Genomic DNA, 20784 nt, shown 5'->3' with positions numbered 1-20784 from the left:
AAATATGAGCAGCCCTACAGCTGTGTTAGAAAAGGCCTGTGAGAGAGATCTGTATAGTTTGAAACATTCTCAGTTTCCTTGATATTTCAATCTTATGAAGGAGGAAAATGAGGCTATGTATGAACTTAAAGGAAATCCATCAATTTGGGTGATGAAACCAGGTAAAGGTGGGGGATAGTTATAGTGCATAAACTAGATTACATGTGCAAAATTTATAATATGTTACAAGACACTAAAAAATATGAGGCAGTGCCTAGAAATGAAATATTTGTTTCTTACAAATAAATAGTCCTGTTTTTTGAAGATGGTCTCTTAGAGAGTGTTATTGATATAGACACCCATAGATGTTTAGTCAATAAATCCCCCTATAGCCCCACCATATTAGGTATACCTAAAGTCACAAGGACATTAAGTGTCCACCATATTATTTAATTGTAGCCCTAAACAACTCTTAAACTTTAGTTGTGTATGTTGACCAAATATTAAAGGAGTGGATCAAATCAGTAGACTATATTTTAAAGGACTCCATGGATTTTGTTACTAAGATCAAGGTGCAATTTTTCAGCAACTCCACTACTTTTTCTACTGTAAATGTTGCAGATCTTTTCATCTCTATACCTCGTCAAACTGGTTTAGAGTTGTTCCATGGGGCCATCACCGAATTAACTCGATTGAATGGCCCAACTATTAATTTCATCACAAAATTGATGGAACTTATTTTACTTAATAACTTTATGGTGTTCGAGGGTCAGTACTATAGGAAGGTGAAAGGAGTATCTATGGGTGCAAGTTGTGCACCCATATACACAAACCTAGTTTTGTACAGTTGGGAAAAGATTTTTATTCTGGAAAGCTCATTCACTGACCATTGGCACATTTTTTGCAGTACTGCATTATATCTTTATTTTATGGAAGGTGTGTGATGTTAATATGCATTTTATGAGCCACCACGCTATTGACTCTATAGACTACTTAGATCTGACAGTCTGTAAGGACACTAATCAAGGTTGCTTTGGGTCTAAAAATTACAGAAAACCCACTTTTTCTAATAGCTATTTTGACTGTCACAGTTCTCACCCAAAACATATTAAAAAGGATATTTTTAAAGGCAGCTTGTTAAGGCAACTCGCATGTGTTCTGACTTTTACCATTTACCATTTTAAGAAGGAAGTTGATTTTGTATCTAAGATGTTCTCAGAAAGAGGATATCCATCAGACTTGTTGAACCATGTTAATCATGAAGTTATACAAAACTGGGTTACAAGATACATACATAACACTTGGGATGAATATTGGATCTTTTACTGACAAATAGACATTAAAACCTAATTTTTCACATTCATTAGTAATAATTCATAGCAGACTTGTAAAAAACTAAAAGAAAATTGTTACTAAAAATTAGAATATTTTCAAGACTGATGACTATTTGTAAGGCACTAGGTACAACTCCTTCCTTTGTGTTTAAAATAGGTAAAAATTTAAAACAGATGTTTGAGCACCAACACATTACTTCTATAAAGGCAGCACACAAGGGCACAAGGAAGTATGATTCAAGTCATCAATATAGTTATATTCTTGAGGGAACAGAAGCTATACTGGGGAATCCTCCCTTTAGGATAACCTTGGATGATGGCAATTGTGCCACAAAGGGGGTCATTTATATAGCTATATGCCAAAAATGTTCCTGTTATTATGTAGTCAAAACTGTGCAGCAATTCTGTAAAACAATATACAAGTACCTGTATGGTATTAGTAAAGGCAACATTAATAATTCATTATGTACAAATGCTCAGATATCTGACAATTTCACAAAGTTTCTTTTTGGTAATATAAAAGTGGTGCCAGTGGACATCACAGGAGGTTCCTGGGAAACAAAATTAGAAATGAGGGAGTTGTTATGACAGTTAAAACTGAATGCCTCTAACGATAAAGGGTTGAATGAACATATATCTATTGCCCCAGTTTAAAGTATAGAGCTGCTCCACTTTAAATAAATCCACTGTCTTAACACATTTTTATATATTTTAATGCTTCTTTTGATTTTTAACATGGTTGTTATGTTAACATTGTAGATGATTTTTATTCTGCATTTCCATATAGTTCTATTTAACATGAGTTTTTTAGGTACTGTGACTTTTATTCAATTGATTTTATTTAATTGACTTGACTGAATAATGTGATCTCTTTTCAATTATTTAATTGATGGAACTGCTACTTTTAAATGGTTCTGAAGAAGTCCTGGAATCAGAGGATGAAAGTGCTCAACCGTTTTTATTGTTTTTATTGTTTTTATTTAATATCAAACTAAAATAAACTTTATTATTAATGTTCCTTTTGGCTGGTCAAACATTTCTCTGGTTTGGATAAAAGCTATACATGAGCCTTTTGGTGTTTTTTATCTCCAAGAACAATAGTTTCTTTGTGGATAGTATTAGATATCCAATGTGTGATACCTTCCAGAACTGAAATTTTATTATCCAGGGAAATATATTAAATTGTGCAGAAAACTGTTTGGTTATTTCATTTATGAAGAGATATAAGAAGCTCTGCAATGTTGAATTTTGGTGAGGTTTTACTAAAGGAAGAGAGTGTCAGAGAGCTGGGATGCAGGATAGCTGTACAACCTCATTTTTATATTTTCTGCAAGATCAAATTATATCATAATCTGGGTAAAAGATTTCTAGGTCTTTTATCTGACTTTTCAGCCATGTTTCAGTGACTCTGACAATATCTAGTGAGTGATGTGAGATCTAGGAATAAAATTCAGTAATGTTATTAAGCATACTGTAAATGTTTATGGAAATATTATTTACTCGTACAAGAGAGAGTGAAGTAGGCATTGGAGATAGGGGAGTAGAAAGAATGGGCGAAGAGACAGGATCAAGATTAGGGTAGATATCACCACACTGTGTGATATTTTTACAGTATAGATGGTCATGTGACAGTTTTAGTAAGGAGATGTTTAATTTACATTTAGTTTTGCTTTGGCAAAAAGATTAGCATTTTTTTCTTGAAAGAATTTGCTTGGCCGCTTCGTAGTTTGCCGTTTTTGGCAGTGTAGTGCGGTCTCGGAGTTGGTATATTTAAGTAGGGGGTGTGGGGGGTGAAGCCCCCCCCTCCCCTTAATTTCATGTTTTATAGTGTTTTCTTTTTTCTTTCTTTTTTTTTTTTTTTTGTTGGAACAGCAATTTTTTTCCAAGGGAAAAAAATCGCTGTTCTGACAGTTCAGTTTTGTAAGCTTTCGCTTATATGGGGTCGATTAATCACCGTTCGCTAACCTAAGCATTCGGTGATCTAATATAGACCCGGTTATAAATATATGAATAACTATACGAATGCCTCAAAATGTAGTGTAACCAAACAATAATAAAGCAAAAACACTACAATAAAGACATCAACAAAAAAACAAACAAAAAAGAGACCACTGGATGATCCTGAAATGTTTTATTCCACTTGGATTTAGCGCTTTCGACCTTCCACAGAGGCCTTCATCAGAATAAACTTTGATAATTGTTTCAATCTAATATAATAACATTCAAAAAATTCTACCCAATCACATCCATTCTATAATAGTTATTTAATAAAACCAATTAAACCCTAATAGTAAAAAACTGTGTTTCTAAAAACAACATTATTTACAAAATACATTATTACTGTAAAAAACATTATTATAAACCATTATTTGCATTTATCATAGTAAATTTTCTATGCAAAACAACTTTATAATTCACGGCACTGTTCAACCCTGGTGCATTGTAGGCATTAAATAGCACTTCCACTTAAATTCTCTTTACTCAAATCTCCCTTCTCTATCCCCATTAAAATCACTGAGCACATGGTCTATGAGAGTAAAATAGAACGTTTTACAATTCCTACACAACGTGGTGTGCTTAAACAATGAATTGTCAGTGTTTTTATTTTTTATAGCATACACATGTTCATACATTCTTTTTTTCAACTGTGTTTTTGTTTTTTATAGCATACACATGTTCATACATTCTTTTTCTCACCTGTTTGTTGGTCTTACCTATATAGAATGAAGTACATGCTGAACACTTAGCTAAATGCACTACAAAGGTTGAACCACAATTAAATACACCAGGCACCTGCCAAACCTTAATATTAGAAATTACTTCAAAATATGGACCCTGCACTACAAAAATTGCAATTTTAACACTAAAAGGTGCCCCTTGTTTTCACCTCACCCCCTTGCGGTCCTTTTCCTAACAATTCTTTGAAATTATATGCTCTTTTATTAATAAAAAGAGGGGTTGGGCCCAATAGGGACTTCAAACCACAAATGGTTTCCGAAATCCTCCAATTGTTCTTTATAATTCCCTTAATGGCACTACTATCTGTAGTAAACACCAAGGGCATGGATATAGACCAATCAACAATGCAAAACAGTATCATCAACAATGTTGTCCATTCTACCATTCAACACATCCTTCACTACCCTTGATGGATATCCCCTATGTTTAAACCTCTTATATAAATCCTCAACCGACTTGTCTAATGCTGTGATGTCAGTAGTTAACATTTTTTATCTAACCAACTGTCCCTTAATAATGTTGTATTTAACATACATAGGATGCGTACTAGAATAATGTAATAAAGTATCGCTTGCCACATTTCTGTAGCTAATAATGGAACCCAGATTACAATTGTCAGCTTGTTTAAATACTTCTAAATCCAAAAAAACAAATAATTGACCTATTACACACGTGAAAAACTCAAAAAACTTGTACTTTTGATCATCCCCTCAACAAAGTTATTCAAATCAACTTTGCTTCCTCTCCAAACAAAAAACAAATCATCAGTGAAACAAAAGCATAAAAACACCTTTTCTCTACCCTGTAACTTTGACAAAATATATGTTCCCAATAGACCATAACAAGATTAGCATAATTGGGGGCCATCCTTGCCCCCATGGCCACACTCCTCGTTTGCAAAAAATGTTTTCCTTCAAAAATAAAAGAAATGTTAGTGAGAATATACTCTATATACTCTAACAGGAATTTATATTCCCCTACTTCAAATTCTTCACTGTGGATAAGCATATGGCCTACCCATTCCAAGCCCACATCATGTGGGATTGAAGTATACAGTGACGTAGCATCCACCGTAACCAACAAGTCAACCAGCTCCACAATTTTATTCTTAATTTTAGTTAAAACATCATAGGAGTCCCTAATAAATGACTTACATTGTTGAACAAGCTTTAATAATGCTCTATTAACAAGCTTTGAAAGTGGTTCCATTTTGGATGCTGGTGCTGAAACAATGGGTCTATAGGGGGTGCTGTTTTCATCCTTGTGCACCTAGATATTCCAAATAAATAACCTATCCTTGGCTTTGATACGTGAAAATACACTAACATCGATTCTGAAATCACACCTTTAATCAAACTTTAATTTAGCCACAAATGTACATACTTATAATCCTTAAAAATCTCACTTTTTCTACTTTTTTGTAAAACAAGTCACCCATGAGTAAAAATTGCATACACTCAATATAATAATTTATATTAACCACTTCCATTGCTTCCTCTTTGTCTACCTTCAACACAAGTATGGAGACATCATCTTTTATTGACACGAAACACTGTCTTTCCTCATTTGTTAAATTATAATACTTGTTTACACTCTTTTTATTTAACAAGTCCCTTATTTCTCTTTCACATGACTCCTCAAAGGCCTTAATCGTTGGATGCAAAGGAGGATTATAAATACTCGGAACAGCAGTCACTTTTAAATTCCATTTTATCACCAAGATTCAATTTCTGAGTAGATCCCTTTAAATCGATTAAAGTCTGAAACAAATTAGACCTGCTTCAAGGTATACAAGAGATAAAAGAGAAACCCATACTTAAAACTGCAGTTTCTCTTTCCATAAACAGTCTATTGGATAGATTGTAAACTTTAAACACCAATGGTGTTACCTTGTGGCTGAGTATGTCCACTTGTCCATGTTTTTCTGTTTCTGAAACAGTGGATAAGGAGCTTTGTTGTTCGATGTTCCTGCTACCCTCACCCAGGTGCAATTCAAAGGTCCATTGTTGTTCCACACCTGTGGAACTTGATTTTCTGCCAGCACTGTGAGTGATCACCCTGTGGGTGATAATTTTGCTTCACCCTTCTTTCCTACACTTGCTTTGAAAGATGAGGAAATGAGAAAACATTTTTCTTTGTAGAACCTGCTCCAGCCAACTCATTGTTGCCAACTATACACTGCTCCATCTATATGATGACATCACTCGTTCGCAAGTTCTTCTAGCTGTTCCTTAAAGTTTCGCTCAAAATACTTAAAGTGGACTGTTTTCTTTCTTTATAACAGGCATGATCTCTGGCAATCTTTTTTTCTTTCTTTTTACGAAGAGATTCACTAAGTTTGTTAACTTTATAGTGAATCTTGTCAATAGTGTCAGTGATTTCTTTAGAAGAGCTGCTAAAGAAAGTTTGTCTAAAAGACCACCAATCCATTTATTAAGTTTAGCCTCTTCCTGTACCTGATGTTCCTTCAACAATTTAAAAAAAAACAGCCCCACAGTTTCACATATCTCATCCCACTTCTCATGGAATGAAATACCAAAATGTCCACTGGGTTTATTGGCAACCCTCAAACCTTTAGGTACTCTTCTGACCTCAAGACAAAAGTAAAAAAAAGCAATGTCCCATTGGACTCATTTATGTTTGATTAATGATGCTTCTAAATCTTTAAACAGCCAGTTTTAGTTTAGATAAACTTTAGGTACATTAATCGGCACTGGATAGAAATCAACAACATCTCTTACACTGACAACCGGTGCTGTCATAATATCATGAACAACATTTTTCCAACCAAGATTCTCTTCCAGTGGTGTATTCGCCAGTTTTGTAAGTTGTTATTGCTGTCGGTGTGCTGCGTTCCCATAGGATTACTGTATACACTCTCTTATAAAATATTCTCCTCCCCCATGGTCTCTTCTTGAGGCATGATAGTAGAAAATACGCAAACAAATATACCAATAACTATATGAATGCCTCAAAAAGTAGTGCAGCCAAACAATAATAAAGCAAAAATACTACGATAAAAACAGAAAAGACACCACTGGATGATCCTAAAACATTTTATTCCACTTGGATTTAGCACTTTCGACCTTCTAGTATGCATCCTACAACATTATTAAGGGTCAGTTAGATTAAAAAGGTATTAGACAATTTGGTTGAGGATTTACATAAGAGGTTTAAATATAGGGGATATCCATCAAGGGTAGTGAAGGATGTGTTGAATGGTAGAATGGACGACATTGTTAATGATACTGTTTTGCATTGTTGATTGGTCTATATCCATGCCCTTGGTGTTTACTACAGATAATAGTGCCATTAAGGGAAGTATAAAGAACAATTGGAGGATTTTGGAAGCCAATTGTGGTTTAAAGTCCCTATTGGGCTCAACCCCTCTTTTTATTAATAAAAGAACATATAATTTCAAAGAATTGTTAGAAAAGGACCACAAGGGGGGTGAGGTGAAAACAAGCGGCACGTTTAAGTATTTAAATTGCAATTTTTGTAGGTACATAGTGGGAGGGACCATATTTTTAAGTAATTTCTAGTATTAAGATATGGCAGGTACCTGGTGTATTTAATTGTGGTTCAACCTTTGTGGTGCATTTAGCTAAGTGTTCAGCATGTACTTCATTCTATATAGGTAAGATCAACAAACAGTTGAGAAAAAGAATGTATGAACATGTGTATGCTATAAAAAATAAAAACACTGACAATGCGATGTTTAAGCATATCACGTTGTTTAGGAATTGTAAAAAGTTTTATTTTACTGTCATAGACCATGTGACCAGTGATTTTAATGGGGATAGAGAAGGGGGATTGGAGTACAGAGAATTTAAGGGGCAAGTGTTATTTAATGCCTACAATGCACCGAGGTTGAACAGTGCTGTGTATTATAAAGTTGTTTTGCGTAGAAACTTTACTATGATAAATGCAAATAATGGTTTATAATAATGTTTTTTTTTACAATAATGTGTTTTGTAAAGAATATTGTTTTTAGAAACACAGTGTTTTTACTATTAGGGATTAATTGGTATTATTAAATAATTATTATAGGATGGATGTGATTGGATATAATTTTTTGACTGTTACTATATTAGATTGAAACAATTAGCAAAATTTATTCTGATGAAGGCCTCTGTGGAAGTTTGAAAGTGTTAAATCCAAGAGGAATAAAACATTTTAGGATCATCCAGTGGTGTCTTTTTGTTTTTTGTTTTTATTGCAGTGTTTTTGCTTTACTATATGGGCTATATCCTGCCAAGGATATAACTACCGGCAGGATTATATTCTCTCAAGGATATATCTGTCAAGGATATTACAGCCGGCCAGCTTCCAAAGCTACAGGTCACCTTACATGCACTCAAACTGTCAAGCAGCTTGAAATGAGCTAACTAAGACACACGTTTGGGCACAGAGCACTTCAGAGCTTTACTACTGCCAAAAAATACGCTCCTCTGAGCCTTTTGATTATCAATGGTTGGCTTGTGTTATCCTTTGATGGGCAAAGAATTTTCCTTTGGGGAAACAGACTTCCATTTTCTTATATTTTCTAATGTTTTATTATTTTCCTCTTCAAGAAAGTTATTTTAATGCTAGGAGTGTTGTGTTTTAACAGACTGTTTTCAGACTGTAATGTACCTTTAAATGGAGCACTATTTTTGTGCAGACTAATTGTTAATATATTTTCTGTGGAGAAATGAGGTTTAATTTTCCATTATGGGGCTGCTATAGTGTTTGAAAGTGCTTTTTACTGTGTTTTTGTTCTGTTAAAAAGGTAACTTCTGTGGACTAGTTGTTTTACCAGTATTTGCTACTTGTCTTTCCTGGGAAAGAGACACCATTTTCAGCTTGACAATGGAACAGATTGTCGGTATTATGATCGGTCCTTCTTCCAGCCACAAAAAGAAAAAGTTAAGCAAGCAACCTTTGTCACCACAGCAGGCTAGCAATTTGCCTCGGCTTCAGGTGGGTGATTCTGCTGTGGCCATTTGTTGTACCTCAGACCACTCCTCTTTTACACCATATCCCTCTGGTGTAGCACCTACAGCCACAATGGACTGGGGGTTAGCCATGTCCCTCTGTGGCTGTTGGAGCACCCTCAGTGGGCAAGGGAGAACCACATATGTTGGTCATGGGAAATGGAATAGGGAACAGGGAAGGTTCCCTTGTTTGAATCAGAAAGCTGAGCTCATCCTAGGAAAACAGTGGCTGCCATTAGTAACATGGTTGTCCCCAAGAAATGGAATACCAAACATGTATCCGCTCCTTCTCAGATTTCTTTGGCTATGAGTAGTTTACTGGGACTGACTCAGGGTTTAATTCAGGCTACTGATCCTTTCCGTATAGTAATTTCTAGTAAAAGAAAGAGGGATGCATCTTTTTCTGAAGATTCTAAATCTGAACAGGAAGGGGCAGGGACAGATTCAGGTTTGTCCTCAGATATCTAATTGAGACCTAGAGAAGAGCTTAGTTTCTGATTCTTCCTGTGGGGGATTCTATTTCTCTAAGACTATTGCTACAATGTCTCAGTGTTTTCAGTGGGAGAACACTGAGGTTTCTCAGTCCCTCAGAAAATACTATGAGTTCTTACAGAATGATTTTCCAGTACCTACACCCATTTTTCCTGTTCTGTCTGCTTCAGAGGATGTGTGTCTTACTACCTGCATTTTCTTGATAGTTAGCCAGCTGTCCCTAAAAAGGCAGATAGAATGTATGACATTCCTCAGTCTTTTAAATTTTTATACACTATTCCCAAACCTGACCCAGCAGCTATAGCCTTAGAGGATTCCACTGCTGCTAAGCACTTAATTAATTCCAGTCCTATTCTTGCTAATAAGAATGGAGAAATTATTCATAGGTATGGGAAAAAATTGTATACCTCAACTTTGATTCTCAGAATTTTGAATTGCCAGGCTTATATATTAAAGTTTGTTCTGACATATTGTGAAAGTAGGAGGAAATTTTATACTACAGGTACCTCTTCTGAAGAAAAAAATGTTTTAAATAACTTAGTTTCTTCTACTGCATAGGCCACTACTCATTGTTTGGACTGTATGTATGATTCTGTTGATACTTCTTCTAGGGTTATGGCCACTAGTACTGTTTAAGGAAGTTTTCTTGGCTGCATTCTCAGAACCTTCCAGATGATTTAAAATGAGTTTTTAAATTCTCCCTTAAAGATTTTGTGTTAGACTCCTTTGCTGCAGAAGTGACCAAAAAGTGTGATAAAAGGGACAGGCTGATTCAGGGAATCTTTAAGATTTTCCAAATTGTCCAAGAGATTTTCTTTCTCCTCATCCAGTTTTGACAAAAGACACAATAAACAGTCTCAAAAGATTTCAGGTAAACAGGTGTCTAAGAAGTGGCAAGGGGGCTCCAAAAAGAAGTTTCAAACTTCCCAAAACAAAGGACATTCCAACAAGTCTGAAAGATTAATCAAGAGACCATGAGACCCCCTCCTACCCTCCACCATTCTATTTCAGAAAGTCTGAGTCTCCATTTTTCTCTTTGACAACAAAACTGATTTTCAGACAAATGGGTTCTGAAAACTCATTCAACAGGGTTACCGATGGCAGTGGGAGAAAATTCCTCCTTTCCAGGGGGGTCATTCCTCATCTTGCAAATCAGACCCTTGTTTCCACCTGTTCTTCATCACATGCTGTTCCAAGGAGTGATAGATCCAGTTCCACCTTCCCAGGTAGGAAAGGGGTTTTATTCAAGGATGTTCCTAGTGTCAAAGAAAGAAAATGCTTAGAAACCAGTTCTGGATCTTTCTTTCCTACATCTGTTTCTGATAGTGAACAAATACAAAATGTTGCCACTTCACAACCTGTTACCTCTTCTTCCTCTTTCAAGTTTTCTGGTAACACTAGACATAAAGGATACTTAATATCACATCCTTATTATCCAGAGTTCAGGCATTTCTTAAGGATTTATGTGTCTGGATCATAATATCAATTCTTTGGTTTACCTTTGGGCTATCCACTGCACCGGGAGTGTTCACAAAGAGAATAGCTCCAATTACAGCTAATTGTAGGCTACAGAGTATCTACATTTTTTCATATTTAGATGACTTACTTAGCTTTGAAGAGTCTTTTTCAAAATGTCAGGAGTCTCTCTCTCTCGGGTGACTGATCTCTTACACAAAGCTGGGATTCCAAGAAAACATTCAAAGACTCCTCACACAGGATTATATTCCTGGGATGTCAACTAGACACCTCAGTTCAAAGACTATTTCTTCCACAGGAAAAAATAGATTTTTATCTAAATCTAAATCTAAGGTCTTCCACTCAACCTTCAGTTATTGTGAGGGAATACCTCAGAATTTTGGGTCTCATGGCATCAATGACTCTCATGATACTCATGATAAGACTCCACATGAAAAAGATACAATGGCATCTGAAATCTCTTTCTTCCCAGCATTAACACCCTTTATCGCTTCATAGGTTCATAGGTGTATACTAGGCTAATGGCTCTGGGGCCTTTACAAACCTAGCCATAGAATTACCCTGGCATAGTCGAGTAAAGCCACTGGTGTTATCCCATCCACTCATCAAGATTTCTCTTGGAGAGGGTCGACGAGGTGCTCTGCTTGACATGTATGTGTTATGAACATGTCCCTCCAGCATGTTCTGTTAATTATGATAATGAGGTTGAGGTCTCTGGAGTGTGTGGTGCGGAGGGATTGGGATTTTTTAGATGCAGCATTTCTAACAAGGCTGGGTCAGACATGGCTTTGTAAGTCAAGCAGAGATCGCCTCTAAGTAGGCCGGATGAGACAGAGAATAGTTGGAGTTTTTTGAGTCTGTCCATATAGGACAAGTGTTTAAGGCCTAGGATCCTCTTTGTGAGGTACTTTTGCGGCCTCTCCAGTTGTTGCAGGTGTCTAGTGAAGTACATGCCAAATGGGGCATTGTACTTGATGACTGGCCTAATGAGGGAAGAGTAGAGGGAGACAATGACCTTTTTCTTCCTGGATGCAAAACCCTTAGTAATGAGATGTGCCACATAGATGGACTTTCTGACCACAGTGGCAATGTGGTGATCAAAAGAGAGGTTGCTGTCAACCTGTGTTCCCAGATCATTTATAACGTCTTCTGTGCACATATATGCACACATATATACACCCCCCCCCACACACACACACACACACACACACACACACACACACACACACACACACACATTTTATGGTTGATTTGGCTTGCCAGAAGCCATTATTGGAGGGAATGTAGTTAACTCTCTGGATAGCAGTGTAAAAGAAAAAAATAACAAATTATTATCTTTCAAAACTAAGGCAGAAAATCTATCACAGAGCATCAACAATTTAGACCATCAGAGCTTGAACGGCCTGGCAACCCTCACACCTAATGCTGTATGGAATAATATCAGAGTGCTGCATAGAAAGTGATTATCATTTTCTGGGGAAATAAGGAGACAGGAACTATTTCCTGACATGTTTTATGTATCCTTGTAAGTATCTGCCTTTTCAGTTTTATGGAAGAACTTTTGTCAGCTTTAATCATTAAGCCTGGGACAACATTTTTTTCTGAGAAAAGCAATTAATACTACATTTCTTTCCATAGTCAAGATTTTTGTCAAGATTTTTTGTTCACGCCATTATTGGATCATTATTGGATCAAAACATTTATTTATTCATTTGTCTTTCTTTACTGGGATAGTACAACTAGGTAACATGCATTTTCAGTGCCGAGCCGGGGACAAAAGTCCCATTTGCTTACATTGCATTATATTAAGTTCCAGTCGAACACAGTGGAGAGGGAGCGGTGGTCTTGCCAGGGTAGAGTAGTTTATTTAGTAATGACCAAAAAAGATTTGGGTTATTTTTATGTTTGTCTTATAGGTTGGTATAGTATCTTTGCTTATCCTGATCCTGTTTGACATGGAGTTTTGCAAGGCTTCTAAGATGTCTAAATTGCTGGAGGGCATTTGAGTTCTATTTTTATACCAATTTCTTTTTGTCAGCCATAATGCAGGGTTGGACTTTACTCTTTTATTACATACTGGTGCTAGATTATTTAAGGTCTGTAAGAATACATTATTAAAGTGTTCTACAGCAGTACGTAGTGTCATTATTCTAAGTACATTGCAGTTATATTGTTTTAGTGTTTCATTTAAAATATCTTTGCTGAAATTTGTTGTATTTCATATTTGATTATAGATAATATGTTTATCTAAGTAATGGTGAGATCTGATAGCATATGTTGGTATGTGATCACTTATGCTGTCTAAGAGGCATCCTACTTTTGTCAGTTGTCTGGTTTGTTTGCAAGAATCCAGTCTAATGTGGAGTTTCTCCCTGAAGTTTTATTGATTCTAGTAGGAATGGTTATTAATTGTCTGAAGTTGGAGAAGTTTATGGATTCAGTGGGGGTAGTGGAATTTATACGTTACTAGTCTATATATAAGCCTCCAAGTATTACAGTTTCATGGTTAATTTGTTGGGATATCCAGTACAGAATGCTTTCAACAGTATCAATGTTATTCCATGGTGGTATATAAATTACTATTAAGCATATAGTTTTCCTATAGTCAATTTTTACGAGTGTTATTAGAAGTTCAAGTTCAACATTGTTAAATGTGGGTGTTTCTGTGGAAGTAAGGTGATGGTACAGTGCCTGCATACTTATTTTATTTGTCATACCTGAGTTTATTCTATTCGGGGGGGGTCTAATTATTTTTTTTTTTGTTGTTGTTGAACCAGGTTTCAGTAGCTATGACTACATCAGCAATGTATGTGGCAAGGTAGGCATGTATGTCATGGATTTTATTGCACATACTTCTTAAGTTCATATTTAGTAAGGTGAGTTTGGTTTCGTCTTTTACTTAGATGTATTAGGTGACTGGTTTATTTTGGGGTTGGAAGTGCTGATTTTATGAACAGTAGGACCTGGGTAGAGGTGAATACCTCCACTAAATTTTTGAATTGATATTTTACAGAGGGACAAGTGTGGCCAGTTATATTTTGGTCTTGGTGTGGTATTTGTTCATAAATTTGGATACTTAGTTTTGAGATATTTACAGATAAATAAATCAGATATGGTTTGTTTGTAGAGATAGGGTGTTATGGAGAAAAGCAGGTTGGGTAGATGTTGATATTCTTTTTGAGGACTGATTGAAGTTGTAAGAATTTGAAGGTGGTGGATTTGATAATTCCAGATGAAGGCTAGTGGAGTGAGCAGGAATAGTAAAATAATCTGAGTTATGGGCATATTATTTAACTAGGATTTTATCCTTGTTGCAAATAAGGATTAGAAAACATTACGAGGATAATGGGTTGGTTGTAGAGATGTAATTTGATAGTTATAGGGGAAGGAAGGATTAAGACATTTTGAGAGAGTCTTGGGTGGTAAACAAGAGTGGGTGTTACAATTGGGAGCATTTCTATTGATTGTTTTCTTCTGCAAAGAACTGATGGTATTAGTTTCAGGAATATGTGGCTGGTGCTATGGAAGTATAAATGTACAGTAAGTGGGGGGTGGCAATTGGAGGTAAGGTAGGGGACCGGAGTGAGATGAGTGTTAGCGTGGGTGAATAAAGTGGGTTGAAAGCTTGGCAAAAAGACAGAGAAAAAAAGCAATCAGTGACATAACTTAAACAGCCACAAATCTGCTTAGCGAGAAAAGTAAAAAGAGCAATGCAGTTTAAAAGGCCTCTGAGCTAGTAGATGAAATCTTGATTTTGTTGCTGTAGGACACAGTTTTAGTAGGAGAGTTAGTCCAATATCACTTTGACCCACCTAATGGTGATAACAGTAGAAACGTGCACTTATTTGAACAACTGTATAATGTAAGGAGTTTTCTATGGACTTTGAAATACAAAGTCCAAAGGTCACCCCAACTCCTACAGACTAGCAAAACAATGTGAAAAAGTAAGCCAGAATGCAGTAGTGCAGCTGTGGAAAATTACTGGCTCAGAACTCATTGGTTACACAAGAAGAGAAATAAGCTTAAAGAAGGGACGCAGTGGACTGCTAAAAGCAAATAACTGAGTGCAGTTAAAGGAGAAAGTACCAGTGGGACTGCTGTGGTCTAAGAAAATGCAGCTATTATAGTGGACAAAGTTCTTCATTTTAGGCAATTATAATATTTATAATTTATGTAAAAATATAGCTCACAGACTGGTGTTCAAACTGTTAACATCACTGTTGCATATATATCTATTTGCTTGCAGGGGCACTTTTATAGCAAGAGAAAAATACACTAAAGAGAAGACTGAATGCACTGAGTCAATGCTGACTGTGCAGAAATACTATCTCTAAGCTGAAAGTGGTTTAATAACTGCCTTGGGCAGGGAGAAATAAGAAAGGAAGGAGGACCAATGATGATTTCCTTGAAGGCATGCAATTCCACTAAAGAAAGGCGGGAGAATATAAATAATGAGAATAGCAAGTCTAGAAGAAGTGAAGAAAATGTAAGAGAAATAAATAGTTTGAGAAAGAGCAGTATGAGTAAATATCAGTGTCTGTTAGGAAGTGGAGGAGGATTTACAAACTATAAGGCCTATAAGGATATAGCTTGTAAACTAGGACACTGAAGTACTTATCTTCAGGCTAGTCACTATGCAGGCTAAAATATAGAAAACTGGATACCCCTAACACTTACTTAAAGCACAAGGGCAGAGGTGGTACACAGTTTGTTCTAAATAAATGGTGGGTGGATTGAGTGGACTCAAACTGCCTATTGGATAAGCCTGCAGTGTGCATGCTTTAGGGAAGTTGGAAAATATCCCTACAATGTACCTCAGAATAACTTTAACTCCATGTCTTATAAGGGCGTAACAGCCTCCTGACCCCTGGCTTAACTCTGTTATTTTACTGCATTGTTGGTTAGTTGCAGTAATTTGAAAAGATGAAATAAGACAAGTTCTGGAACACACATGAAAGCAGTCATCTAAATGGTGCAGATAGGCTAGAGGAGAAAGCAAGACAAGCTTGGCTGCATGGACACATCTTATGCCTTTAATGTATGTAAGAAATTTGATTGATTTCTGCAGCTCATTGTTAATAGCTTCACATATGCATTTCTAAAGATGCACAAGATGAAAATAAAATGAGTGGTGAATGTACCAATAAGTACTGAATGACTACTGACTCTTATGCTGGGTGAGCAATAGCTCCCCATCCATTTTTGTTGTGGATCTGCCATAAAGAATGGTTAATAATCTAAGACATTTTTTTCTGTTTGCCCAAAAAATACAGACGATCAAGAAACCTCTTCACTAAGAAGAACAAATGACATTGTTTCAGAGCCCAGCAGAAAGCATTCAAACAGCAGGCTTGTCTGCTTCAGAAAAACTCAGTATGACCTCAAACAAAGAGATAAAACTGTCTAGATACTGATCGTCATGTGGACAAGGAGTTATCATTCTTCGGAAATAGAGGAGGGAATGGAAGGCTATTTCTTGTGCTTCAGGTCATTTTCTGAGATGGAATGGCATTATGAAAAGATAGAAAACACAGTTCTGGGCCTGAACTGGGAATGAGAGAGGTTCAGATATTTCCTCACAGGCTAGTATTTTCAACAGAAGATTGATCCCAGCCATCTAGTGAGCTTGTCAGGTACTTTTTCTATAGCAGAGGTTCTACCAGAATCCAAACATTCCATCTAATTTCTTAACAGCATAATTGATAACCAGCAAATCTGGTTTACCTAGCTAAGTTCAGTGAATAATGTTCTGACAACACACTTTCTCAAGAACTGACTATTTTTAGAAAGCTTGACCAGGCCACAACAGAATGGATGGAGGTGAGAAGCAGTATTAAACAAAAAGAGCATCCTTCACACTTCTCAGTGGCCTCCTGTTAAATTCATCTAAAGCTTTAATAAGTTTATTCAGCAAATACACACCATTTACCTAAAAAAGATCTGGCAAATTTCAGTACAGCTATTAATAACAAATAAATAACTTACAATGCAACTATTTATAAATAATAAACAAAGAATGGATCACTAAATACAGCATTTCCACCAGATGTACTGTAAAATATTAAGGCCATCCAACCCTGTGAAATATATTGCCAAAAAGTTAAGTATGAAGTATGATCTGTACGGATCCCATGTGTATATTCAGCCAATCAGAGAAAGATACTCTGGAGCCATCCAGGTAGTAGACTCCATAGCTGAGCAGCCTGATCAGAAAATGTGTGGAATAAGGATTTTATACATACCAATCTTGTACCTTCATTAGAGGCATACAATAAGAACAAGTTAAAAATCTTGGATTTTATCTCAAATAGCTCAACCAAGAACACTTCATATATATCTGTTATTTATAATTTAAAACATTCTTAGAAATGAGTTTAACAAAACAGATGATTCTTTTTGGAATTATTCAAGTGAAGTTAATAAACAAGCATTCTCAGAAAAAGATAAAAAAAACTCTGTTAACAGTCAGTGAAGGAATCCACATCTTTCCTGTTCTGGCGTGAATACACATGGAAATTTTTACATAGATGTTTTCTTTTCTTTACCCTGCATAGACTGGCAATAATGTACAGGAAAGATGAAATTAAATGCTGGAGATGTGGACACCCTGATGCTGACTGGATACATATACCCCGGGATTCAGTAAGCTTCCGTGTAGGAATAGCTTATTCCTGCATGGAAACGACTGCTTAAGAGAAGCACGGCAGCGCGCCATGCATAGTTATGAAGGCGCGCTGCCTCTGCTCATAAACGGACACAGAGCATGGATGAGTGCAGGCGGTGTGTCTGAGAGCAGAGCTCTTACAATATACATGGCCATGCACTCAAGAATTGCCATTCTGCAATTACAATGAGCAAGAATGCTCATAGGGGTTGCAGGGTTGCCAGCTTGTCAAATGCCCAAAGTGGGACATCTGTGGTACAAACATCAGATTTGGCAGGCCAAAACATACCCACGGCCAGTACAAAGGACAGAACTTCACGTCTTTGCCTAAATAAAAGCTTATTCTTGTAGCATTTTAGTTGGTTATTCTGTTTCTTATAACATGCAGGTGTTTCAGATACAGAATAACTATTTTATGCAACTATTACATAAAATATATAAAATAATTCATGTTGCAGGACAAAACACACCCACAGCTATTGCAAAGGTCAAAGCCCCACTTCCCAGGAAAACTCTACGCTGATAGCAACTGAAACACACTAGGAGGTCTGTCAAATGTGCAGATGTATGTAGAAATCCACAGCAATAAGTAAAACCTGTCCCTTCCTAGAGAAAATAACACTAGAAATTTTTTTTATCAAACAGATTAAATTTAACAGTAGCTGCGTGGGTTTGCCCATTGCTTAGCTATGCATACTGTAGCTTAAATAGCACAAGAAGGTAAATAGCAAGATACATTTAGTTGAAACAGTACTGCAATAGCATAGTGGTCAGAGCGTTCGCTTTGTGAGCAGTCTTTCCCAGTTCTATCCTCACTGTAGTAAGTTCCACTTTCCATGTGAAAGATATGTATGAACATTTTTCTTTTTGCTGTATAACCTACTAAATAACATATATTTGTGAACTGGAGTACTGCATTAAGTGCAGATGTGAGGTGTCATTGTAATAATGTGGTAAAATCCACAGATAAACACAAGTGCCCCATACAGTATATGTGCACATGAATTAGGGATACTAAACAAAGTTATAGTGTGTAATGAATGATAAATCCATGCCATACAGCAAATAGTGTAAAAAATATATAAACTGTCCAAATCTACCACTTTCCGAAGACCCGTGTTTCATTTCTTTCTAAATTAGTGCGGGGATAAGCAGAAGTAAGCACTTTTAAGCAGCAATAAGAGGGTTTAAGCCTGTTTGCGCAGGAGTAAGCAATGCCTACACAGGTTAAGCAATTTAGAGGCTAAGTGTAAGAATATTTAACCGGAAGTTAGCATTACTTACCATCACGCAAACCCACGCAAACCCGCTTAAAGCTGCTCAAAACTCCCTTAACCACTCTGTATCCAACAGCCCTTGCTCTGCCCATCAACAAAATAAACAGCCTTTGGAAGTTTTGAACCCAGTACCTTGTACACTATAGTCACAGCAGTTAACCACTAAGCCATCACAGCTGTGAAGACAGTTATTGTTTTTTTCCAAGATATCTGTCAGCACACATACTAAATAGTATTGAACAACTGCTATGACTTCTACAATTGTGCAGCACTTGTTAGTGATATTACTGTTGAATCGCATATGTTGTTATATCTAAATATACACATAGATAAATACAGTATGATACATCTGGGAAGGTATATACAACAGTCATGTTTACACATAACAAGGATATATATATATATATATATATATATATATATATATATATATATATATATATATATGGGTTCCTATGACTTCATTGAAATGTCAAATCACCGACACTCACCTCTTCGACACCAAACCATCGACTGTCATCATCGACACAATTCCAGCGATCTTCCCCCTTACAGGACCCATGGTAGCGCTTTCAAGGTAAATTATACGGAATCATGTAAACCCTACTCGTTGTAACACAGGAACAAGCGCTACCATGGGTCCTGTAAGGGGGAAGATTGCTTACCGGAATTGTCGATGATATGACAGTCGATGGTTTGGTGTCGAAGAGGTGAGTGTCGGTGATTTGACATTTCGATGAAGTCATAGGAACCCATATATATATATATATATATATATATGGTTTCCATTCAGAAGCCTGAAACATTATAAGCCTGAAAATCAAAATCCTGAAACCAAAAGCCTGAAAATTCAGAATCCTGAAAACTCAAAATCCTGAAAGCCCAAAATCCTGAAACTCAAAATCCTGAAAACACAAATAATGCTAATATGTCACTATAAAGACACTAATATCTACCAACTGACCCTGACCCTAAACCTAACCCTAAGGTCCGTCACTATCGCACACTCACCTGAGCCGCGCCCTAACCCTAACTCACTTAAACCGCCTCTAACCCCAATATTTGTCACTATTGCATACATGCCTAACCTGCGCCCTAACCCTAACTCACTTAAACCGCTCCTAACCCTAACATAAAACCAACCGCACACTTACCTGACCCCAACGCATGACCTAACACCACAGGGCTAACAATAGCAAAGCCACAATGACATCAGTATGTCTATTTTGTGTTTTCAGGATTTTGAGTTTCAGGATTTTGGGCTTTCAGGATTTTGAGTTTTCAAGATTCTGAATTTTCAGGCTTTTGGTTTCAAGATTTTGATTTTCAGGCTTATGATGTTTCAGGCTTCTGAATGGGAACCATATATATATATATATATATATATATATATATATATATATATATATATATATAGGTCTACTTCATATGATTGACAGCTCATATGATCGACAAAAATAACACTGACACCAAAACACTGAAAGCTCAAAACACCTAAAGCTCATATGATCGACACTCATATCAACACATGAAAGCCAAAGCATTATGCCCTTTCCCACTGTAGTATGACCCTGGAGTAGGAATAAAGAATTAGAGGGGTGTGAGGGACTGTCGAGGTTGTGGGGGTGTAGCCCCTCACATTATTTACATGAATATAGTCAATTCTGTTAAAAGTATCCATATGTATGTTTAAAATTTATGACATATGTGGGGGGCTTCACCTACACACCCCCACAACTATTTATTCCTACTCCAGGATCTTGCTGCAGTGGGGAAAGGGCATAATGCTTTGGATTTCATGTGTCAATGTTATGAGTGTCGATCATATGAGCTTTAGGTGTTTTGAG

Source organism: Protopterus annectens, chromosome 11.part0 (genome assembly GCF_019279795.1).
Source record: "Protopterus annectens isolate FY-2018-M chromosome 11.part0, PAN1.0, whole genome shotgun sequence".
Lineage (NCBI taxonomy): Eukaryota > Metazoa > Chordata > Ceratodontiformes > Protopteridae > Protopterus > Protopterus annectens.
This window is presented reverse-complemented; position numbering follows the sequence as displayed.